Source organism: Trichosurus vulpecula, chromosome 3, assembly GCF_011100635.1.
Source record: "Trichosurus vulpecula isolate mTriVul1 chromosome 3, mTriVul1.pri, whole genome shotgun sequence".
In the NCBI taxonomy this organism is placed as follows: domain Eukaryota; kingdom Metazoa; phylum Chordata; class Mammalia; order Diprotodontia; family Phalangeridae; genus Trichosurus; species Trichosurus vulpecula.
Genome location: NC_050575.1, coordinates 345,950,501 through 345,967,611, shown reverse-complemented (window position 1 = coordinate 345,967,611; position 17,111 = coordinate 345,950,501). Strand labels below are relative to the sequence as shown.

At 39.2% G+C, this 17,111-nt stretch overlaps 1 protein-coding gene across 1 annotated transcript in view; it reads left to right on the top strand.

Annotated features, from left to right (window-relative positions):
* Positions 1 to 17,111, top strand: part of RHOQ (ras homolog family member Q) — a 41,394-nt gene that overhangs the window by 21,092 nt on the left and 3,191 nt on the right. The gene's annotated exons all lie outside the window — the stretch shown is intronic.

Here is a 17,111-nt window from a genome sequence, read left to right as displayed (position 1 = left end):
AAGCTCCTCAAGGACAAGAATTTCTTTTTGCTGGTATTTTATCCTCAGTACTCAGCACTATGCCTGGCATATAGTAAGCACTTAATAAATGCTTGTTGACTTGTAATATTCCTTGTTATTTCTTGGAGCTGTTGAACTCTGCTTGGTCTGTTCTCATATTAAGGAAACCTTACTTGGGGAAGGTTTTTCATCTGTTGTTCTAGGCTTTTTTTGTGATTAAGTCGTTTTTTTTCTCTGAGCCTTCTTTATTCAGAGTGGTGGAATTACTCTCTTTTTCTGGGTTTACCTCTTGGACAACTCTTGACAACTCTCTGTATCTTTTCTTAGGGTTCTGTGTTGTCTTCTACCTACTTTTATCTCCAGCTGTAGTTTCTAATTTGGGTTTTTGTGTCAGGGCCTAGCTTTGCCCCTTCTCAAACTCTTCCATGTGGTAGCCATTCTTTGTTTACTTCTGACCTCAATTTTCTGGGTTCCCAATTCCGGGTCCCACCTCCCCTGATGAGTCTGCACTCAGAGTGTGGTCAGGCATTCTGTGGTCGACTGTCTCGGGTTTGGATGCCGCTGCAGGCTTCTGTTTCCTCTGGGGCCTCCCTGTTCCAGGTGCTATAGTGGGCTTACAGTCGCTATTCACCTGAGTTTGGGCTGGCCTTTTTTAGTTTAGTCCCGATTGGTGGCATTTGCAGAATCCCAAGGTGTAAATGCTCTCATGGAAAATTGAACAATTACCTCTCAGGAGCTGGTACAAATTGACTATGGCATACCTGCGAAGACATACATATGCCTTGGCTGCTTTTGCATTTGGCGGTGCTAGGCTCTTCAGGTCTGATTTCGGTCTAGAGGAAGCATGGCACCTTCACTCTCCTCAAACGCCAATGCAGAGACTTTTCATTTCCTTGACTCTCCCTTCCCTTTTTTCCTCCCCCTTCTGAATTTCTCCATCACTTGTAATCTGTATCTAGCATTTGATTCAGTTGTGTCACATTATTCTTTACTTTTCTCTTGTGAGAATCTTTTCTCCACTTAGCCTGAACGTTTGCGGAGGACAGGGACCCTGGCTTGGTTCGTCTGTCTCTCCAACAGTAACTGGATGCATAACGAGCTTGATACTTAGAGCATATCAGTAAGAAAGGCACATAGAGATAGATGGTTTATTGTGACTTTGTACTTCTTCCTTGTTGACATTCTTTGCCATTTTTCTTTTAAACGCGTTCTAATTCACCTGCATAATATTGAAGCTCTTTAAAAAAAAAATTCAGTTGTAGGTAGTTATTTTAATACATTGCTTTCCTTGGCCTGCTTAAATTCCATGGAACTAATTTCTTAATTTAAGGAGCACATTAGCAGAAAGCTTGCTGGGCCTAAATGAATAAAGCATTGGCTCCAAATACATAACATGGTATTGAAACTCTTACATGGCTAGAATATTTCTTTGTGTTTCACATTATAGGCCCCAACTTAGGCATTCCATGTGGTCTCTGTTCATAAGGCAAGCATGTTTACACTCCAGTGATGAGGAGATGAGCAGTTTGCCCAAATCCAAACTATGAGGAATTGACAGATAAGATCTGAATCTTGTCTGAAACCATATAAGCTAAACCATTCTCTTTCTATGTGGTAGACAGTAGAAACTAAAGAACATATTATTAGGCATTATACCAAGTGGTAGCTAAAATGCTCCATGAAATCTCATTGGGTGCCCATACAGGAAGCAAGGTTCCACCTGACCTGTTTATTTAGCCCCTAGCACAGGGGAAGCAGGGGAATTGTTGAGGAATGGGAGAGGGAGGATAGCATCTTCATTTCATTCCCTGAATCCATCATTCCCTATTCTTTCTCTTCTGTTTATGATGTTCCTCTCTCCCTTTGAATGCCTACCCACCTCTTCAGCAATCCCAATCCTAACCATATTTCATCCCGTGTAGAAGTGGTCTGCCTTCTTTGGACTCCTGTGGCACGGAGTGTCTGTATCCCTTGTTTGGAATCGGTCTGTTGATTTGGAAATAATTCGAGGTAACAGTAGTTCAGTATTACAAGTTCAGCCTGTTATGCCTAGGTGCATGAAGACTGACTACATGATCATCTCAACACAGCAAAGAAATAGGCTATTTTAGCACTTCCCGTCATCATTTGGTGCATGGCATACAATGTCTGATATGATTATCTTTTCCATTATTATAATCATTGTTATTCATACAGCAGGAAGATAGTGGGGTTGGGGGGCTGGGGCCAACTAGAGATAATGAGCTTGTACCCATCAGCAAAGCCCCCAGGGTGGAAGCAATCCATGACTTTCCTTAGGAGGGTGTCCCCCCAATCAACAGATCCTTAACTAGGGATATTGTTGTCTGGGCCAAAATTTGTTGAGCAAGAGGGCACGTTGTTGTGACTTGCTGAGGTTACCCAAGCCAGTGAGTAGCAGAGGGATTTGAATCCAAGTTTTATGACTCCAAAACCTAAGTTTTGTTTTGTTTTCTGCTGTACTATTGTTGCTCAAGAAAACTGAAATAACTTGTTTGAGATGACACAGCTAGTCAGGGTGATAACTGTCTTCAAGTGAAGGGCAATCACATGGAAGATTAGACTTATTCAGCTTGACCCCAGAGGATGAAACCAGGAGCAGGAGGTATAAGTCAAATAAACTTGAGGTAAGCAATCATTTCCTAACAATCAGAGCTGTCCCAGAATGGAATTGGTCATCTGGGAAGGTCTTGGAAGATCTCCCTCTTGCTGGAAGTCTTCCAATAAAGTCCGGATGACCACTTATGTGATGTGGGAGTGGATTCTTATTCAGGGATGGGTTGGGCTGTATGCATGGCTGCTGAAATCCATCCAGATCTTCCTGCTGTGGTAACTGGCCGTGTGGTGAAGCATCATAGGAGGACATTGAGGGATAGGAGAGAACTGACCCTAGCAGTTAAAGCAGGCTGGGAGGCAGAAGTGTTGGTAAGGGGACTGAGAGCAGGCATAGGCAAGGCGTGGATGTAGCCACTCTGGCAGAAGGGGTGACCTGTTGTCTCTGAGGAGGTTGGGGAACTGCGGTCATGTGCATAGCAGCATGGGAGCTAACCACAGAGGATGATGGGAAGGTGATGATGATAATGATGAATAGCTAGCATTTATAGGAAAATTACCTACTATGTGCCAGGTACTACGCTAAGTGCTTTATAATCTCATTTGATCCTTGTAACAACCCTGGGAAGTGCTTTCATTATCTCCATTTTACAGATGAGAATACCGAGGCAAGTGGTTTAAGTGACTAGCCCTAGCGTCACATAGTGTCTGAGGCCACCTTTGAACCCGGATCTCCCTGACTCCACTGAGCCACCCAGTTGTTGCTAGGAAGGGTGGTTCTTGTTGGATACAATATTCACCTCAGGGAGTAATTGTCTCCCACCACTTTAAATCCCTGGGGCAAAGTCCCACTAGTCCCATGCTGGTTTTGGCTCTGCCTAATACCTATGTGAATGAAAACCTCTCTACAGCATCCCATATTGTGCTACTCTCATCTGTGGTTCCATATAAATCCCCTTTGGGAGATGGACTCTGTGCACCGAGGGCCTCCTCTTATTCTTTTGTTGGAATCTGAAGAGTACCAGGGTGCCAGGCGGGTTGTCCATTTGTTGTCTCTCATTGACTCACGAGTGTCCTGCCTCATTTTCTGGTCACATGCTTGCCTGGTGATGTCTTTCTCTTTACTTCCGCCATGCAGGTTGTCACTGGTAGCATTCAGCAGTTTGCTTACACCCCCATGTATATGTCTCCACTGCCCTTTGCGTTGTCATTTTAATTATGAAATCATTGTGTTCTGTAATTCAGTCATATAGGATCATCAAGTGAATACTGGGGTTAGAGAGAGGAGCCTTTGCAATAGCATATGTGGTTTGGGATCAATAGAGATAATAAAATTTGCCCTTACTCTGCCTTGAGGACTCAGGAGGATTTATTTAGGAGAATTTACATAGGATGGCCTTGTCAATGTAGTGCTTTTCTCCTGATAATTCCTTCCTCAGTAGCTGCTAGAGCTCCTGCAGTGTCACTTGGGTTTCTGTGTGATTTCGTTCCAGTGTGCATCAAATTTGGTTCAGCAAATGTCACACGTCTCCTTAGCCAGATACTTTATGGTGGGAAGTCTGGCCCAGAGACTAGCTGAGTCACCTTGGAACACAAAGGATGATGATTTAAATGTGTGTCAAATTATACTTTACAGGAAAGCTACAGGCATGTACAGGATGCCTAGGAAATTGCTTGTGGTATCATTTGAAATGTCCAAGTCAGGGTTTCTTTCAGACTTTGCTTAAGCATTTCCAGTATTCTTTAGGTCTGTAACAAAGATGTGTGTTTTCCATTGGTGATTAATACTTCTCAGGTCCCACTAGCCCCTCTGCAGAAAGTTCAGCGATACCCTACATTTTTACAGTGTTTTACATTTTACAAAGTGGCTTTTAGACAGCTTTTGGATATTTTTATTTCCTAGAATATCTGACCATGCACACCTACTGAAATCAGAGTAAACCTTTTATCTGTATTTTTAGCTTAGATCTAGAACCTAAATCATTCTAACATATTCATTCCCCTTCCCCAAGACTGTTAATGAAAAGGATACCATCCTAAAAGTCAGGGGACTCAGCTGATTTTTAGTCCCACATTGACCCTTGGATTAGTACGTGACCTCAGCCAAATCACTTAAACTCTCTTTAATTCACTTTCTTCACCAGTGAAATGCTATCTGTCCTACCTGTCTCTCACACTTGGTGGGAGAATCATATGAAATAAGTTCATAGAAAAAAGCCTTCCCAAAGCTGTAAGCTTTATACAAGTACAAGGTGGTTTGATTATCATCCTCTGGACCATTCCCTAGAAATATGATACTTTATGTAGATAACTCTTTTGTAAAATAGCTATGCTGGGAACCTTTGTAAGACTAGAGCCTAGGGCTGGAGGTGATAAGTAATAAAGAATGTTAACTTTAAGTAGATTGGAAAGGAGAGAAATAAAACATGCACAGCAGAGAGCAAAGAATCTGCCTAATGGTATGGAAACCTCTGATATTGACTAATGCAGTTTGTGATGTGTTGATGTGCTGTGCTCTGGAGACTTCCTGCTGAATGCCACAGTTGAGTGCAGGGCTTCTGTAAATGTCAAAGAAATGACACGTGTACCTGTGTGTGTGTGTGTTTGTGGAAAGGGTCTAGTCTATGAAAGAAAGTCTTTTGACTGTAGATAAGGTCTAGCAACACATGCCGATTGCCTCCTTTTGCCATTAGGATAAACTACAAACTTCTTGGTCTGGCATTAAAGGCTTTCTACATTCTGGCTCCAATTCACTTTTGCAGCTTCAGTTCCTATTACTCCCAGAATCTCAGGTGGAAAGGACCTGAGAGGCCATCTAATTGAACCTATACCTGAAAAAAAAATCCACTCTACCCCATATCAAACAAGGGCTCATGCAGTCTTTGTCTGAGGACCTCCAGTGAAGGAGGAATCCCAGTACTTCCCAGGCCAGTCCATTCCACTTTGGGATGGCTTTTAATCGCTAGGAAGTTTTTCTTTACCATCAGCCTAAATTTTCCTCTCTCTAACTTTCGTCCATTGCTCCTAATGTTGCCCTGTGAGGCTGAGCAAATTAAGTCTGATCTTTCTTCCATGTACCAGTCTTTCAAGTACTAAAAGACAGATGTCATATTTTCACTAAGTTTTCTCTTCTCCAGGCTAAACATTCTCTATTCGTTCAACTAATCCTTAGTCCTTAGTTGAACAAATAGAGAATGTTTAGCTCTGCCTTCACTCTCTGGTTGCCCTTCTCTGGATACTCCACAGCTTAATGGTTTTTTTTTTTTTCAAATGAAGTACTATTAAAAGTTTTTTCGAATGGAAGTGATGTGATCAGATCTGTAGCTATCTGAATAAAGGATAGCTTGGCAAGGACTGAATATTGGCAAAAATTTTTGAAAATCCAAATTGGTGAAAGTCCTAAGGCTATAATTCAGGTGGGAGAATCCCTTAATTCAGAATATATTAAGACCTATAAATAAACTATAAAAATAGCATTTCTTAGCAGAGCTGTGGATAATAAATCTTGGTAGATGCTCTATATTTTTTAAAAAAATATTCAGTTTATTTAAATAGTTAATACTTCTTACTTCTAATCTACCTGAGTTGGTGGACTCCCCTGTTCCCTCCCTACCCCTCTTCTCCCCCCAAAAATCTAGCAGTGAATTAAACTTTCTCCTTTTGGTCAATCAGAAACTAGATCCTGGAAATATAGATACTAAAGTGTGGTAGTTCCTGCTTTTATGTGGTTTACATTCTACTAGGAGTAGTCAGTTAGAAAACAGAGTATGTTTACCACCAAGAACACAAAATGATCACAGGATTTAAAACAAGAAAGGAATTTAGTAACTATTAATTTAGAGCTAGAAATAAACTTGGTGGCCATCTTGTCCATTTTCTTCATTGTACAGATGAGCAAACGGACCTGGGCAGGTTAAGTAACTTGTCCAAGGTCCAACAGGTAGTATGTACTAGATTTGGGATTTAAACATAGACTCAAGTCCAGTAGCCTTCCCACTGCACACAAACATTTCTTTCTTTTGCAGATAAGAAAATGGAAGTGTGAAGGTTTCTCCAAAATCCCAGAGTCCTCAGGCTCCAAATAGGTGTTCTTTTCATTAGAGCCCACCATGATACTGGTCTATGCTTATACCCCTCAAACATAAGAAATCACCTCTCATAGAATCCCAGCCTATCCCCTTTCAAAAAGAACAGTTGTTCTAGGGTATTTTTCTCCCAGAAAAGAAAACACTTAGTGGTCTATTTTTTATTTTTAATTCCACCGAGATAAATTTGAAATGAGCTCAAGTGATGAAAGGAAAATACTGAGATAGTGGATAAAAATGTATAGACTATTATTAACCAGGTTTTGAGGAAATGGATACTTTAGACTAGTGACAGGAATGTTAATCTTCTGAAACCATCTTTAGTTCATGTGTTAGTGTCCCTTCATGATGCCCTCTGGGCTTCATTAATAACTACCCTTTCTGTAGCTTGGACATCATTAAGGGCCTTCCCTAACATTTATTTTTAGATTCTCACGAGAAACAGATGCTTGGGATTGAGGGCCTTCTCATGATTACTGCTGTAAATCCTGAAAGAGACTGATAAATGTTCATTCATAAATCACAAATTAAGTTATTGAGCTTCAGCTTTTCAGAGTCTTGGCCACTCTCCTAAGTATTTAGTGCTGTATGATTTTATTTTATATTTAAAAAAAAGATTAATCTGTGGACTCAACTCTTTTTTTTCTTCTTCCTGGACTGCTAGTCAAAATTCAAACGCTTAAGTTTGTAACTAATTGAGTCTTTGCTAGACTACAATGACGTGTTGCCTATACATGAAAAGCACTGGGTGAATAAATATGGAGGCGAGGAGTGCTTAAGGACCTTATAATTGAGAGGGGGAGAGGAGGATAAAACATATATACCCATGACTTTAATATACTATTTGCATTAATGCTATTTTCTGTGAATATACGCAGATCTCTTTCTAGCATATTAGTTTGACGTAACAAGTATTCAGGCTAGATGTCTCATACCTTAACGCAGCCCCTTCCCCATGAAATCTTCACATTGATAACTTCATTTTTCACTATACTAGGGCAAGGTAGAGGGGATTTCTGTGAAGTAGTATGCGTGTGACCTTGGGCAAATCAAATTATTTAACCCATTTCTTCATCTGTGAAATGGGGATAACCTGGCACTCCCTACCTCACAAGGCGGTTGTGAAGATCAGATGACACTTTTGGGGGATTCAACATTGTCAGCTATTGTATGAATGAGAGTGTACTTCCTAGGATATTCTAATTTGAATTTTACTGTCAAGATGCTAATTTTTACTTTAAAAACTTTTCAAAGCTTATTATAATTTGAGTAGATTATTATGCTAGTGTTTTGAAAATGGAAAACACCTATTTAATTTTAAGTTCCTTGAGAATCAGGACTGGCTTTTGCCTCTTTTAAATTCCATCACGTAGTACTATGCCTTGTCCTTAGTAGGTGCTTAATAAACGTTTATTGATTATTCATACCGTGTTCTTTGTAATCACATGGCTCTGACCCTAGTTCAAGCCAGTATCACCTCTCCCCTGAACTCTGGCTGCAGCCTCCTAATTGGTCATCATGCTTATAAAGTCTCTTCCATCGCTGCCCTCCACACTTTCAAAAATATCCTAAAGTATAGAAATTGGACCATGTCACTCCCCTACTTAAAGATCTTCAAATGGCTCCCTGTTTCTTCAAGGATAAAGTAGAAGTTCCTCATCCTTGCAATTAAACACTGTATAATGTAGGTGGCAAACTACCTTCCCAAACTTATTTTATATTACTCTCTTTCATGTGGTCAGCATTTAAACCAAACTGGGCTTGCCCATGTCTATACATAGGCTCTATTTTTCCTTCCATCAGATAGAATTCTTAGTTCCTTTAACATCTCAACTTAGGTGTCTTTTCCTACTCAAAGCATTCCTGATCTCCCAAGTTTAGTGTTCTCTCTCCCTCTTCAAAGTTTTGCTTTTAATTTCTCTGCGCATGTTATATACAGAATGGCAGAATATAAGTCCCTTAAGGGCAGGGATTGTTTTCATTTTAGTTTCGGATTTCCAGTATATGTTGCCTTGTACCTAGTAGGAACTTAGTAAATGTTTGATGGGTTGAATTGACTAATTTTTTTTTTATATTCTTTTGGGTAGGATTCCTGTTCCACTAGAGTTAGGACGACAAATAGCATACATAATAGGATGTATTAGCAATATAGCTTTTTGCAGGATTTTTTTTTTAAAGAAAATCTGAAGCTATCAGATTGGTAGAGAGATGAAAGCTAAGAGGGGAGGAAAGCTACACAAAATTTGGAAAGGGGAGAGATACTGTTTTCCCTTTTCCCCTGCTGAAAAAAATTGGGTGGTGGTGGAGATAAACCCTAAGAAAAAAGAAAACAAGGAATTTTTTTCAGAACTTTTTTTAGGGCTTTTCACCTCTCCAGCGAAGATTTAAAAATTAATGTTCTCACTAAAATTGGACTTTTTTGTCTTTTATAGAATATTTTTCAAAATGTGAGGGAAAAAGAAACCCTTGTTTAATGCTGTAAAGCTTATGAAAGTTAATATATTTTTAGTTTTAAAAAGACTTTCTTAAATCAAAGGCCCAGGAAGATCTCTCCAGTTCAGGTAAAAGGGAATTTACTCTGAGATCCTGATAATTTATACGTAGGGTCCTTCATTCATCACCTAGGCTCCCAATTTTGTCTTACACAATGGAAAGCCCATTTGAGCTAGACCAAGGAAATACACAGAAGTATAAAAAATACACAGAAGTAATCAAAACATCTATACCAAGAACGTTAATTTTAGAGATTTTTGGTCATCCTTGTATCTGCAAGGCAAGTATAACAATATTAATAGTGACCATGAATATACCTCTATAGTTTTGTATCGCAGAATATAAGAGACTCTCCATATAGAAGGCAGAAGTAAAACATTCAGACACCAGAGAATCAAATCCCAAAACCAGTAACTCCAATTCGACATAGCAACAATTGTATCCCCAAACCAGTAAGTCTTACTTCATTATAACAGCAAGGAAATTAACACACAATATCGCAGCAGGGAGCCAAGCCATCCTACAACCTTCCCCTCTCCTGGAGCCTTCCCAGAAACACTCACTCACAAATCCTACTTGCCTGCATCTTCTCTTCCCAAAGTCCTGAGAGCCCTTGCAGTTCTGAGCTTAACAGCTGCCCTCAAAGTATATATACCCCTTTTTAGGGCCCAAGGGCTTTACACCTCTCCTGACCTAATTAGCAAAAGGGTGTGGGGCCTTCCTATAAACAAGCCTCCCCTAATCAAGCTTCCCTTAACTAGCTCCACCTGAGGCCTATTAAGGGGATTAATGTGGGAAGTGGGGGAAGATCTTTAATCATATTAACACCACAATCCTGAAAGGGCACTAAAATTGTAAATGTTTAAGGTTTGTATCTGGCATTTCTACATTATATGTCGCTCTCACCAGAAAGGCTTTTACTCCTGGGTAGCAGAGAATTGTAGCAGACAGGACCAGGCTGCAGTCCTTTCTATGCCACTTAATAGTTGTGTGGCTGTTAGTAAATCATTTAGCTTCTCTGGCCCTAGGTTTGGTCATTTGCAAAATGAGAAGTTTGGACTAATTGTCTCTTTCAAGTCTACAGTTCTATGATTTCTATGAAATCTCTAACCTGAAGCCTCTTTCCATTAAGGCCCAGCTCCTCCCACTTCCTCCATAAAACATTCTTTAATTACTTTGGCCCATAGTGATCTCTCCCTACTCCAGATTTGTACAGTAATACTATATGTACCTCTTCTTTATCTAACCAAAGTTGTATATATTGTTTCATCAACTAGACTGTATTTTAGTATTAAAAAGATGGACCTTTGCTTTTGGGGGAAGCTGGGTAGTAGTAAAAGAGCTTGGCAAATTCCTGAAAACAGTTCATCTCACACTCTTCACTGTTTTAACTCTTGAGTTAGACCCCTTCTTTCCTGTGTGGATGGACAGGCCAAACCCTTTGATGGATTACAGATCTCTTCTAGGAGGCTTGGGGCTTGACAATCACAAGGATGTTATCTGCAAACAGGACTATCTGGAGGAACTCACCATTCATAGGGAACCTTCTTGGACTCAAAACTGGCTCTCCTCGCCTCCAGTGGTGACACCAAGTATAGAGCTCCTTCTTTTAGGCCTTAAATGATGCTTATGATCTGCCTTTACTGAACAGGGTGTTTGTTCCACCTTCCAAGGAATCCTGAGTGATTCTGATGCATGTATGGGAAGTAGCTTGTGAAAGAGTTTGCAGGGTGGCATTTTGTTCCACCCAATGAAATGCGTTTTTTTTTCAGTCAACAAAAAATAGGCCCAATAGGATCTTATGTTTTCTAAAACTGAGTTAATTGTGAGATGGTAAAGGTGTTCCCTATTGCTGATACATGGGTAACTTTTAGAAATTTTGGGTAGATGGGAGAGTAGACATAGAGGTTGGTAGTTATCCATTCGATCTGTTCCTTTTTTCTTTTTATCAGTAAGGTCTCAATTTTTTCCCTGTGCCTTTGATCTCTTTTTTCAGATAACTTGCATATCAGTCCCTCAGTGCCCTCACAGTTGTATTGCCCCCAGCGTGGATCTGCTCTGCCTACATTTGGTCCACTCTGGCTTTGTTCCCCTGTCTTCTATTGATTTTAGTGGCATCCCTATCTTCTCTAGAAGCACATACAGAACTGTGACATTAGGGACCAAGCATTAAGAAAGATTTCTTGAAATTATTTTTGCAAATCTTTTCCCTTTTTCTTCTCCTTTTAGTCTTCCTTCCACTTTCATACTTGCTTGTCCTTGGAAGGAATAAATCTGTTTTCCAAAGACCAGCTTAGCTACTTGGTGCATTTGGGAGACAAAGAAAAGAGGATGGCAATCCACAAAGCAAAGAAAAATAAAATACGGGCCTCAGTCTTTTGTGGCCCTCTTACTTCTGCTGGAACCATGGCAGAATGGTTGGAAAAGAGGGCAGAGGATGCTAAGAATCACAGTGTTTTGAACCATCAAACCTTAATTTGATTGTGGGTAGTCTAAATGTGAGATCCTTGACCAATGAATGGATATATTACTGGAAGAGATGAACCATCAATCTTGACATTTGTTATATGTGAAGAAGGAAGATGCAAATAACAGGAAGGATAACTCACAGGCACTCCTTGGAGAGGCAAAGAAAGGTGTTGGGTAGGGTGGATTTTATCATATACCAGAGGCAACAAAAAAAGTTCTTTTCTAGGATGACAATTGTGTATTGCAGTACTAATAATAAATACTTGAAAAAGACCACTATAAAATAATTACAGTTCACTTTTGTATCCCCTGAGAAGTCGTGTACAATATAGCTACTCAGTAAATGTTGAATTTAATTTAATTGCTCTCAACTATGTGCCTGGTACATAACAGGCTCCTAGTAAATATTGGTTTGTGATTTCTAAGTAGCAGAATAAACAACAGTTAAAGGACTGAAAAAAAACACATCTGCTACAGTGTTTTCATTTAAAATGGGAAAGATAAGCATACATAAATCAACATATACAATGTAAATTAATATGCATACGTTAATATTTAATTATAGTTAAGATGGTTACATTAATAATATAAACACATGGAGCTTCCTCATTTTTCTCCTTAGACAAAACCACCAATATTTTTCTCGTGTTTTTTTAGTTCTTACAGACTCAGGCCATCAGCAAAACCATCATTAAAGATTTATTAGATGACTATTGCTTTTGTGTAAATGGACCATAAAGTCCTACTTGAATGCCTCATCATGGCATAGAGGTGCCTTTTGGAAGACTATGCCAGCAAAATGCATATTTTGGTACATTCTAGCTAGCTGGGTTTCCAGTACATCCTTAGTGATGTGTATTTGTTATCTTGAGAACTAATCTAGTTAAACACACCGAGTTACATCCCAAGCTTGACTTCAAGGGGATGGATTTTTTTTTTCAGCTTCCTCTACTAGGTATACAAGAGTTGTGATTTTTAACGCGTGAAGGGAACATCTGATAAAATTACAGATCCTTGAAGTATGAAGGGGTTAAAGTCTGCCTCTGTGGAAGGATTTCATTCACCTTGATGAATCAAGAATCTTTTGAAGTGTTTAAGTAGCATGAACAATGAATAGATTTTAAAGCCTAAAAACTCAATAATGTGGCATTAATCTCATTGTAATGAGCTGTTTGGCTAACTCTTCCTGAGTTAGAGAGGATAAAATCTACATTTGTGGAGAGGAGTTCCCATACTGATGAAATAATAAATCCTTAAAATATTTTAGTGTGTATAGGTATGTTCCCTTAATTTGAAATGAAAGATCACTTATTAGAACACATCCATCAGGCCTTTTAAATCCTATTTATTGTACCATAAGCTAGTACTTAAATCAACCAATATTAGGCAAGGTACAATTGTGTCTGTGTGTGTCCCCTCATGTAATACATAATTACATGATCTATAATTAATACAAATATACAAATATATGTGTATCACTAATTAAGAAATGACTAACCTTGAGGGAGATGTTAACCTTTATAACTGACATTTATATAATAACACATATAATTCAAGGCAGCGCCAGCAAGCACATGACTTGCCAGTTTTAGAGCCAAAATGTACAACACGGATTTAAGAAGGTGACAGGCACTCTGATGTTCATCTGCTTGATCAAAAGAGGACAGAGTCAGTCATAGGTCACCTCTGTCCAGATTCTGATTGACAGGGATTGCTTGAAAGGTGAGAGTCAAGTTTTTGAAGAGTCAGGTTGGGGGTGAGAAGTGAGCAGAGTAACAAGATTTCTAATAACAGAAGAGAGATGCTCCTAAGGATTCCATCAGTCATTGGTTAAGGTCTATCACTGACTCAGATAGCACTAAACCCTCCTTTTATGATTCTTGGTCTACTCATTAGGGTTTAGATAGTAAGTGGCTAAAGATTCTCTTTACCAATTTACAGTCTCATTGGCAGGACCCATTTCTGAAGGATAGACAGAAAAATAGGATAGTCATTTCTAAACATGCTTTGAAAACATTTCACTGGAATATTTCAAATGGAAATATTTTAAATTGCAGGAAAAGAAAAGTACTTTAATGCATTTCTGAAGAGAGGTGCCATTTCTCTGGCCAGAAATAAAAGGAATACGAAATCCTCAGAGGGCAAAGCACACTCCTTGACCCTGTAACTTCAAGTTAGAGACATCTTCTATTTTACAGCATTTTCAGTGTTTTGGTTCTTCCTTGGGCTTCAGATAATGTTCTAGTTGCCAGCTTCAAATGTATTAGTACCTAAAAATATATGCCAGCTTCCTCAATAAGAACTAAAAAATTTAATTGATTTTTAAAAAATTAATAAGAACATTCAGATTTGACTATGGGCAAATGAGGAAAAGTGACTTGGATAATTGACCATTCCCAAATAAAGGGCAGTGACCACAAATGCAAACTTCCTTTATGCTGACAAACTAAAAGTACAAAGAGGATGAGGAAGATTGTGCTTACTCCTTACAAAATTTCTTCCCGAGTTCACTCAAGATGTTCAGAGTTCAAGGACTTTTATCTCAGAGAATTGCATGAACCATGGATAAAGGAACAAAATGATGCTAACATACAATTAAAAGAAATTAATACTTTAGTTAATCAGAATAATAAACTGATCCTTGTGGTAGCAATCAAACAGTGGATCTAAGGTTAGAGGCTGAAGTATTTCATCTTATAGGAATAGTTTCTCTCTTTACCTCCCTTTCTTTTACTAAAATAGAATTCTTAAATCCCTAAAGATTATATCCAGTGTTGTTGAGGTGTTCTTTTAGTGGATTCAAATTCTGTGAAAATTGACAATCTGGATAGGTTAAATGGTCACTCTGGAACACACCATTCAGTGTCCACGCTACATAAGTTAGAGTCAAAGGGGCATTGAGAAAAAAGGGTTAATTATTTTAATACTACAGATGCAACCCACACCCGTTTCACAAACCAAGTTACAGTAGGGCATTGGCTTGTTCTGTTTTAGTATTAAGGGTGCAGAAGAATAATGTTCCTGGGTTTAAGTGGTTATGAAAGAAATTAATCAGACACTGTTCTTTGCTCACTAGAAGAATAATTTACAATTTAAAAGGGACAGGAAAGACTCAAGAAAAAGAAACACTACCACAACAGTATGCCTTTCAGCAAAAGCATGATTTAAAACTGTATGAGCCTCCTCAAGCCTTTTTCAGTTTCAGTCCACAATACTGCCAATAAACAGTCAACTTTTACATAGTACCTTTAGATATAGGTAGCTAGGTAGTGCAGTACATTGTGCACTGGACTTGGAGTCAGGAAGACCTGAGTTCGAATGTGACCTTAGACACTCAATTGTTATGACCCTGAGCAAGCCACTGCCTCAGTTTCTTCTTCTGTAAATTGGGGATAATAATCCTCCCAAGGAGGATCAGATGAGGTATTTGTAAAGGGCTTGGCAAATCTTAAAAGTGCGAGCCGTTGTTATTTTTACTTTGCCATTATTTAAAAGTTTTCATATTCATGACAGCATTTACTTGGTGAGGGATTTAGGGCAACTGAGCCACAGTTGTGGCTTTGTATTGTGACTTGCCAGATAGCAGTCAGGACAAACTCTGGTCTGTTGTTTCTTCCATCAATACATGTTTTATGTAACCTTCACATTTAATACCGGTTGCGATTAGTTTCCTTCTTGGTCCTTCTCCAGCAATAGTGGATCACTTCGCTCAAAAGCAACAGATTTGACTACAGTCCTCCCTCTATTTTCAAACTTGAGGATAAAAGAGACAGAGAATTTCTGTGTCTGTCCTCTCCAGCAACTGTGACTGACAGTATGTGCACTAAATTTACAACTTTTGTAAGGAAAAATTTCCGAACAATTAGAGCTGATCAAAAATATAATTGGCTGTCATGGAAGGAAATAGGCTCCTCTCACTTCAATTCAAGGCTGGGTGGCCACTTGTTGGGTATGTGGTAGAGGATTATTTTTCAGGTATTGGTTAGAATAGATGAACAATAAGTCCCCTTTCAGCTCTGAGGCCCTAGGATACATGTGACCTTGGGGAAGACTCTTAACCTTTCTCAGTCCCAATTTACTTATGTAGACATAGCAAGGTAGTGAACAGTGTTGGGCTCTGAGTTCTAATTCTGTCTCATCTTTTATTAGCTATATGACCATGGGAAACTCACTGAACCTTTCTCAGCTTCAGTTTCCTCATCTCTAAAATGGAATTAGTAATAGCTCCTACTTTACAAGGTTGTGAGGCTCACATGAGATAACACGGTGATTTGTACATCTTAAGGTTCTGTATAAATGCTAGTTGATATTATTATCATCATCTGTAAAATGAACGTAATAATAGCTGTACCACTAAGAGTTGCTGGGATCAAATTAGAGAACATAAGTAAATTACATTATAAACTGTAAGCTGCCACACAAGTTGTTATCATTGCATGTCTTAAGTATAGTGGATTCAAGGTAGTATGATCAAAAGTATAAAAACATACCTGAACTTGTAATTGTTAAATACTATACAATTTCTGAGGAAGCCAGGTGGCTCAATGGATAGAGCACGAGGCCTGAAGTCAGGCAGACCTGAATTCAAATCCGGCCTCCAATGCTTACTAGCTATGTGACCCTAGGTAAGTCACTTAACCCTATTTGCCTTCATCCACTGGAGAGGGAAATGGCAAACCAATTCAGTATCTTTGCCAAGAAAGCCCCATGGACAGTATGATCCATGAGGTGATGAAGTGTCAGACGACTAAACAACATATACAATTTTTAATACAGAACGACATAAAAAAAATTTTTTTTGAAGATGACAGGAAAGGTGGAAAAAACGAATAAGTATTATTTAATTTTTTGGATTTATATCCTTAGTGCCCCAGCACATAGTAGGTGCTTTTAAAAATGCCATGTTGATTGACAGGTTCTGCCAAGCTGCAAAAAACTCAAGCAGAGTCCTGGTGACCGACTGTCTTCATCTAAGATCTAGTCTAGCTAGCAGTGGAGGGCCTCATTCAGAAGGCTGGCCACTTCATGTTGACTTTTTTTGGCTACAGCAACCCACGAAACAGGTACAAACGCAAACAGGCTCTCAGTCCTCTACAGCCCAGTGGGAGAGTGGATGCTCAATAGAAAAGTATACTGAAAAATACAGAAAAGAATCATATGAGATGAGGGCACTGACAGGGATTCTCCTACAACCTGCTATATTAACCTCAGATCTACTAAGTGCTGTACGATGAATGGTGGTGGGACGGGCTATGGAGAGTGGCTAAAGGGCTAGCCACTAGAGTCAGCAAGGCTCCTGACATAGCCTGGCTCTGTGACCTTAGGCCTAGACCCTCAACTTCCCAGTGTGTCAGGTTCTTCTCTAAGATAGTTCCAAACACTTTCTTGCCTGGGAGCTCCCTGCACCGATGAAATCATAGGTCTGGAAAATACACTTTCAATGTTTTTTTTTTTTTTAAAGATAATTCTGTCCACCTACTTTTAAAAAAGGAT